This window comes from Anabrus simplex, chromosome 1, assembly GCF_040414725.1.
Source record: "Anabrus simplex isolate iqAnaSimp1 chromosome 1, ASM4041472v1, whole genome shotgun sequence".
Classification (NCBI taxonomy): Eukaryota; Metazoa; Arthropoda; class Insecta; order Orthoptera; family Tettigoniidae; genus Anabrus; species Anabrus simplex.
The window spans coordinates 1,558,759,158-1,558,777,681 of NC_090265.1; the positions used below are offsets into that span (position 1 = coordinate 1,558,759,158).

At 37.4% G+C, this 18,524-nt stretch overlaps 1 protein-coding gene across 8 annotated transcripts in view; it reads left to right on the forward strand.

Moving 5' to 3' along the window:
* Nucleotides 1–18,524, forward strand: part of LOC136858517 (uncharacterized) — a 207,712-nt gene that overhangs the window by 136,443 nt on the left and 52,745 nt on the right. The gene's annotated exons all lie outside the window — the stretch shown is intronic.

Sequence of the window (18,524 nt, forward strand, 5' to 3'; positions counted from 1 at the left end):
ACAATCGGTAGTGTAGGGCTGAACGACCTGTATCAGCAGAAATGTATCAGGAAGAAGAAGAAGGTTTACCAGATTTTCCACAAACAAACAAAAAAACAGGATATGTAGAATATTTTAATGAAATTTTAAAACATTAAGAGATTTGAAAAATTGTTAATCCCTAATTTTTAACATTTTGGCAAAAGAAGACCCGAATTATATACTGTAGTTTATCATGCTGTCTTTAATTTAATTAAACATGTAATAGTTCTTATTAATATTTGAGTGAATACTTGGCATCCTTAAATATAACATTTTCTGTTCCTATACATGACTATAAAATTCAGATCATGACTTATTCTAATTTACTATAACTTACAAAATGATTTCTGCTGAAGTAATATCTCTGTGATTTCATTCATTGATCTACTGAACAGTCATCATAGAAAATATTTATTTCTCATGTCCATATTGCACAGGGATACTGAAAAGATATTGACAAATTAACAACAATTTTGACTTAAATTTACAACTCTGAAAATATTTTTGCCACTTCTGCTGGCTGGATTTTGCTTTCCACTTCTCATTGTTGTTTTTTAATTCTTATTTTCCACAAATTTGCAAAGATTCTCATTTTGACTGACAAGATAATTGTTGCTACTTTCCAAGTTTTTCTCAATCAAAGCAGTGCATGTTTCTTACACCTTTTGCCAAGTTGGTGGATTATTAAGAAGTATCCATGTAAAAAGTTAATTTATATCTATATAAATAAAATAAGAGTTTTGTCTGTACGTTGTTCAAAATTTAAAAATAATAGTATATCTGTATCGGACGTGTCCAGAGTAACAAGGAAATGCACTATTCAATTTTCCATCATGTCTGTATGTATGTATGTATGTATGTATGTATGTATGTATGTATGTATGTATGTATGTATGTATGTATGTATGTATGTATTGCCCCTTTATTCCCGGTATGATCAGCTGGAGAGCGAAAGACCCAGGTGTGGACAGTTCGCTGTCTGGCTTTGCTTGCTTTTAACCCCTTAAGCGGGGAGCTCGGTTCACACTAGCTCACTCCCAAGTGGGGAGCGATTTCTCTGATTGAAGAAAATATTTAATTACTTGATCAAAAACAATCTGAGACTAAAATGAACTATTGAAGGGGCAAAAGAGGAATATTTTACTTGAATATAATGTATTTAATTGTTAAAAAATTCGATTGTTTTAATTTTTCAATACTTTGTGCAAAAACGTACTAAGTGCTTTCACACTGTGAAATCGAGATTGCTTCTTCCTAACAGCAAAACACTGGTTTCTGTTTATACAGTAACTTTCACCTGAATATCTTAGGCAGTTTACTATCAATCTCTGCCTGTAAATAAATCTTTCTGTATATGTAAATTGTAGATTTACAAAGTTTACATGTACTTAAAAGATGTACAATGGAATAAATTATAATACTCAACGACTTTTTCTGTTATGTTGGTTTGCGCTTTCGAGGGATCAAGTTTATATAGCCTCCCTACAATTCATAAGTGACATATACGGACTATATTACACTACTATACAGGTAATATTTACAGTATTTACAGTCTTCACAGTGTCATGTCTTTTACAGCTGTTCATTATGATACACACGGAAGCCGGTCATGTTATATAACCTGTCTCGCATTCGCATAATTTATATAATTCCATTCCAAAACGCGATCGTTTTCTTGTTGTGTAAACTTTCCACCCTAGCCACCCTTTCCATAGCAAGAGGTTCTCATCAATTGACATTTTGCCACCAGGGATATAAGCTTCCGAAAATGTTGCTAACAGGTGGTCAAATACTGGATTTATCTCATATATTTTGGGAGGAAGTTGTGCATTATTCACCTCATTGTCAGAGATATGTAAAAAGCTGTGGAGGAAAATCTAATAATAATAATAATAATAATAATAATAATAATAATAATAATAATAATAATAATAATAATAATAATAATAATAATGTTATTGGCTTCACGTCCCACTAACTACTTTTACGGTTTTCGGAGACACTGAGGTGCCGGAATTTAGTCCCGCAAGAGTTATTTTGCATGCCAGGAAATCTGACAAGAGGCCGAGGCATTTGAGCACATTCAAATACCACCGGTCTGAGTCAGAATCGAACCTCTACAATCCCCTGAGGCAACAGTATGGCCATAAGGAGCTTTATTTCGTCCTTATTTGTCCGGACACGGTCTTGATCTCGATTCCTTCCTTATGTCTTACTAAACTGGGATTTATGTGCGATTTCCTGCTTGGCATCTTTTGTCTGTTCAGCTATGTTCTGGCATATCTCGTCATAAGAAAGGAATTACAATATTTCGCTCAGTTTTGTTTTCCCTAAAAACACTCTTTTTACACCACGATGGAAATTTAGATCAAAGCGGGAATTTCTTTGTCCATTTTCAGTATAAGTTGACGAAGAACTTGCAATGGTTGGATTGTAATCAGTGTTATCGTCACAACTGTCACTGTCATGATCGCTACTTGAACTGGAATCGAACATGTGTTATCTCTTTTGCGACTGCTGAACATTCGCATCAGCTACGCCGAAATCCTGTATATTCAAGCTTGCAGTACTTTTTCCAGGTAAATTCCTGTCACTTACGAATTCCCCTTCGGTAGAATTTACTTCATAATATCACAGTTCTCCCCACTAAATTCCAACATTTTGTTTATCATGACCCGTAAATAGTCTTCCTCTAACAGTGGGGGCCGGTAATTCGTTACAGATACTTTAGCAGAAAAAATGTAAGAAAAAGGATCGAATAGAACCCTGGTCTCAGCAGTTTGGTTGGAAATCATGAAATATGACTGTATTACGTATGCGTACAATAATAAAATGCTGTGTAACTCGCGATAAACACACACTCCAGTCGTGAAGGATGAACTCAAGACTGGGGATAATAAATCAGGTCACAGTTCTAAAATGTCATCAGAGAAGTCTGTTCAGTGTCATAATCTCTAGAAATACCTTCTACAGCAATATTATTACATCCAAGGGACGATTAGGCGATGAGCTAAAGCTTCAGCGCGGAGCTATTAGGCCTTAGGTCGTTCTTGCCCGGACACAGCTGCGTTCTTTATGTTGCAACTCGTGGATGACACATTTGTATTGGGAGAACATAATTGAAAAAATTCACATTAGAGGGCAGACTCATCCAGAATATGCTGCTAAAAAGGAAATAAACCTCTGCAGGCAGGCAACTGAGAAAAAAAAATTCGAATCGGCGGATATATCCGCGTTCCCCACCGAACAAGCGACTTGTAGCCGCGGATCTCGCCGCTTCGCCCACCGAAGGGGTTAAAAGGCAGGAAAGATACAAGGACTAGCGACAATCACAAAAAGACATTAAAACAACAGGTTTGACATTTATTTAAACACTAGCACTGAAAACACAATTTTTAACAAAATTTAACAATCAAATCTTGATGGATTTTAACTCAAAACTCTTCTCTGCAAGTTGCCTGAGACATAACACCATCGTTCTCCAACCCTTTCGAAGCTGAATATTAGCTGAAAAGTATAACAAATTATTGTTAGCCTACATTTGGCTTGAATAAAGAAACTAAATTTATGTTGGGAGAATCTGCTCTTAAGAATGGTGAAATTATTTACAAGTTACAAGAAAATTAAATATCAATGAGCTATCATGGCTCGTAAATGATCCTATGCCATCCTAGGCTATCCTATATTTCGTGATAACGTCTACACTCACATGAAGAAAACTTCACTTTCTCTCAAGAAATTAATTAATTATGGCATGACTGACTTCCCAAAAATCTATCAGAAATTTTATAATAAAGTTGTCGTCCTCATGGATGTCTCATTTATATTATTATCGCATCTGTGGTGAGTTCCATTGAACCATGCTTCGAAAATTTTTATAAAAGAAATTTTAATTAAAGTATGTCTATTCCAGACTTAACATTATTAAATTCTGTCTGTTAGGTCATCAGCCCAGAGGCTGGTTGGATCCTCAAATAGCACCACCAAAGGTTATGCGGTTATAAGGAAACCGCAAAAACCAATGGCAGCACCAAAATGAGGCGTACTAGGCAAGCTGAGGAGTGAGGTAGTTTGCCATTGCTTTCCTCACTGGGTCAGAAAGTGCTATTGCAGCACGACTGACCCTATGAGCAACACCTTTCATAACACTCAGATGCACTAGTCGTGCTCCGAATGCCATTACTCAGCACCACCCATACCCCAGCAGCTTCCATATTGTCACAGCCATGATATTGACTGGGACTTCGGTGAAAGCTACACTTTACTCTGGCCTGTGCCAAGAGATGGATACAAAAGTACTGTATCCATCAAGAAGTTGCAGCAGGCAACATTATTAAATTACATTCTCATAATTATTATTTCCATGAACTCTTATCATTATTTCACTGAATAACACGTGATCTAGTTAATTATTATCATTTGACACCTTAAAAAAAAATGAAATTTACGATCTCTTATAAATATGGGAATCTTTGCCCTCACTTGGAAAATAGTACAGACTTATTCATTTGTGTCTGGTACCTCAGTGTTGCCTAAACATAAATTTAAAATAAAATTCACTAAAGGTTTAGATCCACATAAATTAAATCATCCTAAACAACGTTGACAATAACCTGGGCCCAACATGGTGAACACGTGGTCAGGTCAGAACCACATTTCAGTAAATCACAGAACAATGTAAATCACTACAACACTCACTCCACATTCACACAAATGACACACGAATATTATTTACATATTTTACAAGCGGATTCTAGAATTTGAATATTAAATTTTGATTATTATCTTCTGCTCATGGAATCTTAAGACGACGGTATCGGTCAAATATCAGCTCACGACCCTCACGGAAATGTGATAAAATATGGGCGATCACTTATTCAGAGATAATCAAGTTCTCACAACATTGTTCACAAAGAAATCAGCGGTATAATATTTAAAAGAATTGTCGACTACAAACACGCATATAATACTGGTCAAACATTTACACCTCAAACCCGTGGTTCATGAGTCATGATTAAAATTATTATTACTTTAAATATTACACACATCATTTAACACTTGCTCCAACATTTGCAGAAGTCATGGTTCACCAAACACATACTTCCCAAAGAAATTCAATAATTGATCCCTCAGAATTCCGTCGTATTCCAGACTCATATTCCACTTAATTGAGCACATATCAACATTTCACAACTCATGACCCTTAATCTTTAGTTTAACCCGAGCTCTAATTATTATTGTTCCGAGGTATCTGTGGAACAGCAGAGGTGAAAGAAGGTGCTGGGATGAATAGGTCTCAACTTACGAAATTAAAGTTAATTTAAAATTTAACAAAGGTTCTATTTTCTTTTCAAGATCAAGAAATAACAAGTATAACAGGTACTCAGTAGCATATCAACAAATTAAGAATGTACAATTGCAATTTGTTAATGGATTTGGGCTTCGAGCCCCCAGACACGCAATCCTTGAGCAATGAGCCCAACTTTACATATGAACAACGTTCAACAAAGGGGCAGAAAACCCCAACCATGCCAAGGAGCACTAGCTCCCAATTACCCAGTTAAACCTGCTCGAGGCACACAGAAACCAAATTTAAGAAAGAGCAACCCGCTCACGAAGTTCAAGCCTAATCAAAGGCCACACCAAACTCAACCTTCAAGCTGCCCTCCAGGCACACAAGAACAGGGGTAAAAATACCCAACCTACTGAGGCCTATTCACTAAAGAAACAGGACAATTACATGGCCCCAAAATACCAACATGAGTGGAGGCATAACTTGCACTCCTAATACACCTTTTTAAAACCTACTTGGCACTGGGCTGCATATGCAAGGGCTAATCCCATACTACGGAGGTGATACGATAGAAAAACTTTATTACATTACAAAGAGAAGGGAAACTGTTATGAAAACGTAGCCACTTCAAAACACTATGAGTGGGAGCTTGAGAGGGTTAGGCACTCTCTATCCCAATTTGTAGTTAAAGAGACAGAATTTTATACCAAGTGTCTTTTACATTTTAAAGGAAAGTTAATGATAAAAGTTTCGAACCTGCCCCGAGGGTTAAACTGCTGAGCTAGCGAGCAAAGAAGTTATTAAAAGGCCATTACCTGATGGATGAACTGCTGCCCGAAGAAAGAGGCGCTTCCCGTCCCCTGCTACATAATCACACTAGGATAGATGTTACTGAAGTGGCCCGGAGACCAGAAAATCAGCAGTTTAAATACCCTCGTGGAACATTCAAGACCTTTCAAGAATGAGAACCCACACCCCCCTCAATTTTATTGGCTAGGATCAAGCAACATATCCATATCGGAGAAGACATACGTTATTGGTCAAAAATTAATTAGAGAAATTCGGGATTGGCTAAATTCAAAACAAGCGGAAAGAGAAGGGTTATACTGCCAACCCAAAAATGACTGAAAGAAATTTAACAAAGAACAAACTTATGAGCACAAAATTTCTCAAAACAGTTCCTTCACTTCGCACTAGGGTACACAATTGTAGTTCTTCAGTAGTGCCATCTAGAAGAGAATGTTCACACTTCTTACTACAGAGAAAACAAAAACGAATCAAAATCGACATAGTTCAGAACACTTCAAAATTTACAGTAAAGACATCTTCTGAGAAATCTTAGAATTAATGTGGTTGTTAAAGTTCAGGCTTTCTCCAGTAGAGGAGTTTCAACTGGCGCAATGTTTGAATTAGCGGAGTGGAGGTGTACCGCCCGGTGCAATAATAATAATAATAATAATAATAATAATAATAATAATAATAATAATTATTATTATTATTATTGACCCTTAATAGTTTAACCCGAGCTCTTAGTATTATTATTATTATTATTATTATTATTATTATTATTATTATTATTATTATTATTATTATTATTATTATTATTATTATTATTTCCACATAAATCTTGAGTTCGACAATAGATCAGATGATACTAACTCGCATGACAACCGACGAAATAAGTGAGATGGAATTTTACACTGAAATTCAACATATTAAATATGCCGTAAACCTGTCCCACACAAGTTCAACATTTGAAAATCATCTCAAAAATAATTATCATTTATCGGTGAGGACAATGATTTTTAAATAGTACACTAAGCTGTTGGTTGGGACATTTAGAGTCATGTTAGAAGACACACACACAGTCTAACTGCTCTAATAGAATCCAATAACTCATACACTCTCAACGTAACAACACTACCATTACCCATATAAAAGAAGAATGGAAATCATCAAAATTTACAAATCTAATAGAAATACTACCACTAATGAATAAGTAAGTACTGTATTTACCCGAATAATCCCCGCCGTCGAATAATTCCCGCTCCCTCATTTTGAAAAAAAATTCCTTCCAACGAAAAAGCAACGTAAGCATAAACAAATATTTTGTATCACTCTGCAAGGTCCACATGGTCTTTACGCAAATATCACTGCTATGAAATATATTTTCCATGAAAATGAGCAAGTAGGCCTTTTTCACCAACGCGAGTAAAAGCTTTTATCTTATAATAAAAATCTTCCAGGCTATTATGCCGTGGTCTACTCCTCTCGCTTCTTCCAGACGTTTCGACTACTGCTGCGTTAGTCATCTTCTGTGGTGTCGTGTAGATACGCTCTCCTGTATCCCGCTGGGGACTGCGAAAGTTGTTTGGGAAACAGCTGTATTTATATGTAACTGTGCGGCCTCCAATTGGTTTGTGCCGTGCAATCCGACATCTGATTGACTATCTGAAAGAACGACCTCCGATTGGGTTGTGCCGAGCAATTTGATGTTTGATTGGGTCTCTGAGCACACGACCTCTGATTAGTTCGCTCCGTGCAGTATGTCATCAGGAGACATTACAGTCAACCAACCAGTGGATCCATTGCTCGGCACGACCCAATCGCAGACGACAGACTACTTGGAGCAACCCAGTCAGAATTTATGCCCTCATATATTCATGGAAAATATATTTCATAGCAGTGATATTTGCGTAAAGACCATGTGGACCTTGCAGAGTGATACAAAATATTTGTTTATGCCTACGTTGCTTTTTCGTTGGAAGGAATTTTTTTTCAAAATGAGGGAGCGGGAATTATTCGACGGCGGGGATTATTCGGGTAAATACAGTATGCATAAATTCGTCATTTATTTGTTAACAGATCTGCTGAAGAAAGAGCATGCCATTCTGCGGAAAGTGTTCGGAGGCTACAGTTGCGTTGTTGAGAGTGCTAAGCGTACTTACCTATATTTTTAAGCTGTAGTTTATTTATTAAGCCATTTTCATTATCATTGTCATCGTATTACACTTGTTAGAAAGCTCCGTCCAATCTGGCCAATATAGTGGTATGTTAAGGAGACCAGATGTATCTTGGAAGATTGAACAAAGAGCTTCAGCTGGTGTCCGAAAGTTTGGGATCACTCGTTGTAGACAGCAACAGTTGGATCGATGACATGGACTTCAGCAGGGATGGACTTCATCTGAACCAGCGAAGAGTGGCGAGACTAGGTGAATTCTTTTCAAAGGTTACCGAGTTCTTTTCCACCGAAATGGATGACGGCGTAAAATAGGCAGCCGAATGACGATCCACGACGGGAGCAAATTCGATGCAGCTACAACGGCAATGGGGGTCTCCAACAGGTTATTGTGAGAGGCAGAATACCAAATCGGGTAAGTTTCTTAGATTGTTGCAGGTAAACTGAGGAAGTATTGGTAATACAATCGCAATATTCAAAACGTTAGTTGATGCGAGTGACCCTGATATAATTGTGGGAACGGAAAGTTGGTTATCAGACAATATATATATAATTCAGAAATATTCAGGTCAAAATTTCTAACATTTAGATGGGATAGAGGGTCAAAAGGAGGGGGAATTTTCATTTGTGTTAGGTCAGAGCTAAGCAGTACATTAAAATGTGTTCTCGATGACTGAAATAATTGGGGTGGAGGTAAATAATGCACCCAGTAAACAAAATATAGACATTATTGGAGCTTATCGCCCGCCGAAATCTGGTTTAAACACGATCTCTCATCTTTCAGAATTGACACGTGCAAATATAAACTACAGGAAAAGAACTATAATTGCAGGGGATCTAAACCTACCGTCAGTAAACTGTGCTGGGTAAACTACAGCGGGGCCTATCACAGGAAGCAGTTAACTTATTAGTGTGGAATAATGGTTTTTCCTGAGTCATTTCAAAGAACACACGTAAACGAGCACTTTTAGATGTTTTTCTAGTCAGACCGGATGACAGTTATATCTTGTGACATAACCAGAGGATTAGTAACCATAATAGAGTGGTACTCTATCTCTCTTGGGAAACTTGTAATACGAGGCATGTGGAAATTTCTAAGACTACTTGGTGCTATGCGAGGGTAAACTGTAGGTTTTCTAAACTATTTGAGGTTGTGCTATACTAATTGGTTAAAGGAGGGCAAGGGGATGGCCGACATTTGGGAGAACTTCAAAACCATTTTAAATACTGGACTGAATAAATTAGTTCTCAAAAGGATAGTTAGGGAAAAATTCAGATATGCCGTACTACACCGCGACTATTAAGAAGCTTGAAGGTAAGACTAGGAGAGCGTTCGACAGAAGAAATAACGATGCGTGCAAAGTGGAATATAGAAGTTTGGTGAAGCTTTTACTAGCAGAAAAGAAAGTGACTGAAGAGAAATATCTTGACAATATCCTAAATGAAAATCGAAATTCCTGGAACCTTTCTTTTAAAAATATATATGAATATTGAAGGGAGAGAACAACTCAGTTCCCTCTCTTTGTATAGGAGGGTATTTATTGGCAACAACAGATATAAAGTGGAAGCATTAAATAAGCACTACGGAAAGGTTTTTAATCTAGCGACTTAGTTATTCAGGGACATTTTTCTGAAAAATAATAATTTCCCAATTTAAGCTTCATTATTGCATAAAGGTCTTTCTAAACTCAAAAGAAGTGAATCTTGTGAGCCAGATACTATTTCTGGAAAGACACTTCAACTCGAGGGTGAAGCGACCCTACCATATTTAATAAGAATCTTGAATATATCACTGGACAATACGAAGGTTCCAGAAGATTGGAAATCAGCCATTGTAGTTCCTATTCACAAAGGGGGTGACAAGAGTGACTTGAATAACCACAGACCGGTAAGTATGACGTCAATCGTATGCAAACAAATGGAGCAATTAATAGTAGATTATTTGAGGTTAAAATAGGACTCTTCTGGAATGATATTTAAGGGGCAACATGGTTTTAGGGAAGGCTTCTCCTGCGAAAGTCAGCTCTGTTCCGTATGTCAAGAAATATCAGATAAGCTCAACAGCGGGTCAAGATTTTGCTAAGGCATTCATCTTGTGCCACATGACATCCTCCGTAACAAGTTAGCGTGTATGGGCATTGACATCAGAGTTGTGAAATAGATGTGAGAACTCCTCAATGGAAGAACTCAGAGGGTGTACGTAGGTGAAATGCTATCTTCTCCAATGAGTGTTACGTCTGGTGTGGCTCAGGGTAGCATTATTGGACCAATTCTTTTCATACTTTTCATGAACGATATACCTGATTCAATAAAATCGGAAGTGCGCCTCTTTGCTGGTAATTGCGTCATATACCGGGATGTAAAGACAGAGGAGGACGAACTATTGCTGCAGAAGGATTTAGATACGATTGAAATATGGGCGCATCAAAATCAAATTAAAATCCACAGCAGAAAAAGTAAGAAATTGTGCTGTAGTAAAAAGAAAATGACAGGAAAAAGGGATTATGAAATTTGAGGGGAAAGTGTTGTTGAAGTTGATGGTTGTAAGTACTTAGATGTTACTATTAGAAAAGATTTAAACTGGTCAGAGTAAGTGGAAAATGTAGTTAAAAATTCTGAAGATCGTTACATTTTATTATGCAGAATTTCAAGCAAGCTAATTCTGGTGCCAAAAGTAAAGCTAAATGCTTAGTAAGACCAATTCTCAAATATGGATCTGCATGCTGGGATCCGAACAGTGTGGGTTTAATAAAGTCCCTAGAAAAAGTTCAAAGAAGAGCGATGCATTTCATAACCGGAAATGAAAGGAATGCCATTAATTGGGAAAGTCTTGAATCTAGAAGAACTAGAGCTTGCCTGTGTGGTCTTTATAAGAGCTATACGGGAAGGGCTGCCTGGAGTAATATTAGGAATAGGTTGGAACCTCCTTCATACTTATCGAGAAATGATCATAAGCATAAAATTAGGGCCAGAAACCAGCATACGGACGTGGGCAAGTTTTCCTTCGTAAACAGGACCATAAGGGATTGGAATAAATTACCTGCAGCAGTCTTTGATAGATTCCCTTCCGGTATCAAGTCATTTAAGAAGATCATTAGTGCTAGTGTAATGTGAAAAGTAAAAGTTGTAAATCATGGACACTGAAGTTGTGATTTTCTGCTTGGTTTAGATTGTGAAACTAGTAGTTTTTCTTGTGATATTCTCTTTCTAGGGAATTGTTTTTTGTACTCATGTTGTTGTTGTTGTTGTTGTTGTTGTTGTTGTGTAATTACCTATGGTTTTAACTTTATTATCACTTGTAATATTAAGCTAGTAGTAAGCTCAACCTATAGTATTGTAAGCTGTAGTGTTAAGCACTGGGAAATACTTAAGTTGTGTGTGAATTTGTATATGATGATGATGGATTTAGAAAGTTAAAATAGTATTATTTCTTGTAATATAGTGAGCTCAACCTATAGTTTTGTAAGCCGTAGTGTTAACCACTGGAAATACTTAAGTTGTTTATGAAATGTTACACGTTAATGCTGTATTTAGAATGTTAAACTAGTAGTATTTCTTGTAATATTATTTTTTACGTGGAATTGCTTGTTGCACTCCAGTTGTTGTTGTTGTTGTTGTTTTGTTGTTGTTGTTGTTGTTGTGTTTTAAGTTTAATTTATTATCACTTGTAGTGTTAAGCTAGTGTAAGCTCAACCTATATTATTGTAAGCCGTAGTGTTAAGTACTGGAAATACTTAAGTTGTGTGTGAATTTGTATATAATGATGCTGGATTTAGAAAGTTAAAATAGTATTATTTCTTGTAATATTTTCTTTCCATAGAATTGCTTGTTGTGTTGTTGTTGTTGTTGTTGGGAAATTATGTTTTTAACCGTACTTCATTATAACTTCTGATGTTAAGCTAGTAGTAAGCTCAACCTATAGTATTGTAAGCCATGGTGTTAAGTATGGAAATAATTAAGTTGTGTATGAAATTGTATATGATGATGCTGGATTTAGAATGTTGAACTAGTAGTATTTCTTGTAATTTTTCCCCCCCATGGAATTGCTTTTTGTATGTGCATACCTGCCAACCCTTCCGATTTACCCGGAAACTTTCCGATTTTTAACTCATCTTCCGGTTTTCCGATTTATTTTTATTTCTTCCTATTTTTGACCAATATAACCTCCAGTATGGTCAGTACTCTTCCCCTAGGACGAATTCTTATGTGTTTGTGTAATTTCCGCAACCTCACTTTTAAGCATATTTACCGGTATTTGATGCTTTATTTCGCGGGCGGATCATCCGTCGGCTTCATGTATCATATTTCCCACTCACTACAGCAGCGTGTGTGCTGTTTCAGGTGGGAATTCGGGACGGCAATCGTCTTACGAGTCAGAGAAGGTCATGCGCACTAGCGACCACTAGGGACTCCGTTGATCAGCATGAAAGAGTGAGTTTGTTATTGTGTGGTTCGCGCGCTTGTTTCTGTGCGTAGTTTCGGTGGAGTTTTAGACAACGTGTTTTTTCTTGCGGTTCTGTGCTTTTCCCCCTGTGGAAATCATATGTTAATAATGTACGAGACATACTGATTTGTTTTGTATGTGGTAGTTTCGCGTATTTCAGTGCTTTTGTGTTGACCAGAGTTCGTAATTTTAATGACTTCAATGTATTTCAGAGAGTTGTGTCTGTGACAGTTTGTGGTATTTTCTCTTCACATGATGACTACAAAACATAACAAACGTTATCTCCAAGTGTTCAGGGATACCTATAAAACTGAATTTCCGTTCATTTTACAGTCTAATAAAGGAAACTATTATGCATTGTGTTCCGTGTATCGGTGTGATATTAATATCTCACATGGAGGGAAAACAGATATTGTAGCCCACAGTGTCACACAGAAACACAAAGATAGTGCTAGCTGTCTCGAAAGGAACAAAAAATTAAGTAATTTTTTTGTAGGTGGGAAGGAAGATGATGCAGTCACTCGAGCAGAATGTTTGTTCATGGCGTTCATTGTCGAACATAACCTTGCATTGTCTTGTTCGGACCACGCAGGGCCATTGTTCAGAAAGATGTTCCCAGATTCAGACATTGCGAAGAAATATGCGTGTGCTAGAACAAAAACATCTGCCATAATTAATGAAATGTCCCGTGATGCAGATAGTAAAGTGATTCAGACTTTAAAGTCTGAACCTTTTGCGAATTCAACTGATGGTAGCAATGATAAAGATAGTAAGCTCTATCCTATCGTCGTCTCGTTTTTCAACAAAGAATTGAAAAAGATTGAAAATCGTTTGCTATCCATGGAAAATTTGGAAGGCAATTCTACTGGTATTAATATTGCTAATTTGTTCCTGGATGTTCTGAAAAGATATGACGTTCCGATGGCAAACTGTATAGCTTTTAGCGCAGATAATGCTCCTGTTATGATGGGAAGAAAAAACGGTGTTGCTGCTAAACTAAGAGAGCAGTGTGAAAACATTATTATTATGGGATGCCCATGTCATTTAATTAATTTGGCTGCCATGAAGGGTGCAGACTCCCTTCCTGTCAAAATTGATGAGATGCTAATTGATATTTATTATTATTTAGACAAAAGCTCGAAGAGAAAAGATCATCTCAAAATGTATCAAGCTTTGTACCAAACTGATGTCAGAAAAATATTAAAGCATGTGTGTACACGCTGGTTATCCTTGGGGAAATGTTTGGAAAGATTGATTTCAGAGTGGGAGCCACTTCAGAGTTTTTTTAAGGATGAGGTAAAGCAGTCCAATGGCACAGAGACATCTCTGAAGTATTTCCAAATTCCCAAGCTAAAGGCACATGAAGATACCGAAATGGAACGTGGTCCTTGTGTCAGTAGAGTACAAGGCCAAGCTTCTGTTATTTCTGGGAAAAGGAAGGCTGAGAGTAGTTCATCCTCATCTGTGAAGAAAATAAAGGAGTCTAGTTGCACTGCCAGTATTTCACGAGAGGAGAGACTATTTCTTTTTCTGTCTTCAAACTTTAATAAAGCATTTTGCTCATTTCTGGCATTTATCATCCCTACATTTGAGAAAACTAATAAAGTTCTTCAGTCGCAAGCACCTCAGATTCATGTCATAAGATCAATGCTGACGGATATGTTGAAGGACATTCTGTGTAGGTTTGTTAAGCCAGTGGTTATAAAAAAATATCCTACAGTTTTAGAAGTGGTCTCACATGAGAGAGAATCAGAAAGCGGATGATGATTTAGTAATTGGCTGTTCAACATCTCGTCTTGTAGAAAATCTGGCACCTGAGGAGAAGAAAAACTTTTATTTGCACGTCAGGAACTATTTTATTGCAGTTTGTGATTATACTATTCATAAATTTAATTTGAATAGTGATGTTTTTGTTAATGCTCAAGTAGCTCAGATAAATTCTTTGCAGGCTTCTTCCTTCAATGCTGTAAAGTATTTTGTTTCAAAGTTTCCTGTTATATTGCCAGTGAAAGATGGTGAAGATGAACAAGAAGCAATGGATGCATTACAGTGCCAGTTTTGTGCTCTCCAAGTGGAGGATTTACCATTGTCTGTTGTGCAAGGAGAAAGAGTAGATTGTTCTTGGTCTGCTATAGGGGATATATGAGGTGCAGATGGGTGTTTCAAATATGATAGAATCGCAAAAGTAATGCTCTCAATATTGACAATTCCACACAGCAATGCCGAGTGTGAAAGATTGTTCAGCCAGGTAAAAAAGACGAGGACACAATTCCGATCATCTCTGAATGACGAAAATCTTAGTAAACTGTTGGTGGTCAAATCAAGTCTAAGTGGAAAGTGTTATGAGCAGCAGTATGACAGTGCATTGTTGAAGAGGGCAAAGTTAGCTGCCAGTTCAATGCTAAACAAGTAAACACAGCAGTCTCTGTATCACCTACATGTGTATATTCTTCACCATTGGGTAAGTTGTAGTCAGTTCTTGACTTATCTGTCTAAATGTTACTATTCGTATGTATGTGTCATAAATGAGAATGATTATTAGGTACGTTTTCTTGCAATCGTTTGTGTTTTCTTAGTTTAAGATTTTAAATGTAATGGTTAATTCGCATTGTAACTGTAGATATGTATGCCTTTTATCTTGTCCTTTTTTTACCGAGACCGTGGCGCAATACACTTGATAAAATCCAAGAATTAAAAAATCTTCCTATTTTTGATTTCAAAAATCTTCCTATTTTTGATTTCTAAAAGTTGGCAGGTATGTATGTGTATTTTTGTAGTTGTTGGGTAGTTATGTTTTTAACTTTATGATCACTTGCAGTGTTAAGCTAGTAGTAACTTCAACCTATAGTAGTGTAAGCTGTAGTGTTAAGTACTGGAAATACTTAAGTTGTGTGTCAATTTGTATATAATGATGCTGTATTTAGAAAATTAAACTAGTAGTATTTCTTGTCATATTTCCTTTCCATGGAATTGCGTGTTGTACCCTTGTTGTTGTTGTTGTTGTTGTTGCAGAATAATTACAGTATGGTTTTACTTCACTTTATCATCACTTATAATGTTAAGCTAGCAGTAAGCTCAACCTATAGTATTTAAGCCTAGTTTTAATCACTGGAAATACTTAAATTGTGTGTGATTTTGTATATGATGATGCTGGATTTAGAATGTTAAACTAATAGTATTACTTGCAGTATTTTCTTTCCACGGAATTGCTTGTTGTACTCTTGTTTGTTTGTTTGTTTGTTTGTTTGTTTGTTTGTTTGTTTGTTTGTTTGTTGGGTAATTATGTTTACTTTACTTTATTATTACACTACTGAAATTGACCATTGACACTGGAATATTTCCCATTTGCAATGTATTTGTTAATATTAATAATAAATATAGCTCACATCACATTTAATATATATTTTAATTTATAAACTCCTGAGTTTAAGAACTTGTTAGAAATATTGACAGTATAAGTATTGAAAAATAAATTGGCATTATTTTTATTAGTTTTGAAAGTATATTATATTTCTTAAAAATGTTTGTGATATGGTATACCTTATCATTATTAAACATAAAACTAGTATACATTTTTTTTCTTGATTGGTTTACTGAGGATAGATTTAGGTTTGTTTTCTATTTTATTTTTTGATAATCCTGTTAACAAAAGACTTACAAACAGACCATAAGTCAAGAAAGCTTCTTTCTTATTCAGTAATTCCCACTTTTTCACAATTTAATAATATTTTGTTTTTGATAGGCTTCACTTTATGGAACACAAGCTCTAAATGCTTTCAGAAAGTTAGCCATTACATAGCTATGTTCTGCATTTGACAGTAGCGTTACAGTAGCCACGCGAAGAACATCAACTTCCACCGTCAGATTTCGATAATACTCATCACAATAAATCTAAGCATCACCACGCTCAAGTTTTATGACTTAATCAGTGAATATTTTTAAATTCATCCAATGTATTTTAACTAAAGAACAACCTGCCAACCCTTCCGATTTACTTTCAGTTTTTTGAACTCATCTTCTGATTTTCTGATTTATCTTTAATTCTTTCTATTTTTGACCAATATAACCTCCAGTACAGTCAATACTCTTCCCCTAGGATAAAGGATAAATTCTTATGTGCTTGTGTAATTTAGCCAACCTCATTTTCAAGCATATTTATTTGATGATTTATTTCACAAGTGTATCGCCTTCGTGTATCGTGTTTCCTGCTCGCTACAGCAGCATGTTTGCTTTACGGCTGGGGATTCGGGTCGGCAATCGTCCTACAAGCAAGAGAGGTTAGCGCGCGCTAGCGACTCAGTTAATCGGTATGAAGGAATGAGTTTCTTAATGTGTGGTTCCCGCACTATTAAAATCATTTCTATGCGAATTGTAGGCCATGTGTTTTTTCTAATGGTTTTATGCTTTTCTCAGTGTCAGAGTTGTATGTTAATAATGTATGAGACATACTGATCTGTTTCGCATGTTGTAGTTTCACATATTTCAGTGCATTTTTGTTCATTCTTATTTCATAATTTTAATGAGTTAAATTTCAGGGAGTTGTGTAGGTGACAGTTTCTGCTATTTTCACTTCATGTTATGGCCAAAAAACATTACAAACGTTATCTCCAAGTGTTCAGAGATACCGATAAAATTAAATTTCCACTCATTTTACACTCCAATAAAGGAAACTATTATGCAGTTTTTTGCGTGTGTTGGTGTGATATAAATACACTGACTGACAGAGCAAATGCAACACCAAGGAGGAGTGGTTCGAAAGGGATGAAAGTTGGGGAAAAAACAGAGTCGGCACGGAAGAATAATTGATGTTTATTTCAAACCGATATGCAGGTTACACAATGCGTACGGCATCGACTCAGTAGGATGTAGGACCACCGCGAGTGGCGATGCACGCAGAAACACGTCGAGGTACAGAGTCAATAAGAGTGCGGATGGTGTCCTGAGGGATGGTTCTCCATTCTCTGTCAACCATTTGCCACAGTTCGTCGTCCGTACGAGGCTGGGGCAGAGTTTGCAAACGGCGTCCAATGAGATCCCACAAGTGTTCGATTGGTGAGAGATCCGGAGAGTACGCTGGCCACGGAAGCATCTGTACACCTCGTAGAGCCTGTTGGGAGATGCGAGCAGTGTGTGGGCGGGCATTATCCTGCTGAAACAGAGCATTGGGCAGCCCCTGAAGGTACGGGAGTGCCACCGGCCGCAGCACATGCTGCACGTAGCGGTGGGCATTTAACGTGCCTTGAATACGCACTAGAGGTGACGTGGAATCATACGCAATAGCGCCCCAAACCATGATGCCGCGTTGTCTAGCGGTAGGGCGCTCCACAGTTGCTGCCGGATTTGACCTTTCTCCACGCTGACGCCACACTCGTCTGCGGTGACTATCACTGACAGAACAGAAGCGTGACTCATCAGAGAACACGACGTTCCGCCATTCCCTCATCCAAGTCGCTCTAGCCCGGCACCATGCCAGGCGTGCACGTCTATGCTGTGGAGTCAATGGTAGTCTTCTGAGCGGACGCCGGGAGTGCAGGCCTCCTTCAACCAATCGACGGGAAATTGTTCTTGTCGATATTGGAACAGCCAGGGTGTCTTGCACATGCTGAAGAATGGCGGTTGACGTGGCGTGCGAGGCTGCCACCGCTTGGCGGCGGATGCGCCGATCCTTGCGTGCTGACGTCACTCGGGCTGCGCCTGGACCCCTCGCACGTGCCACATGTCCCTGCGCCAACCATCTTCGCCACAGGCGCTGCACCGTGGACACATCCCTATGGGTATCGGCTGCGATTTGACGAAGCGACCAACCT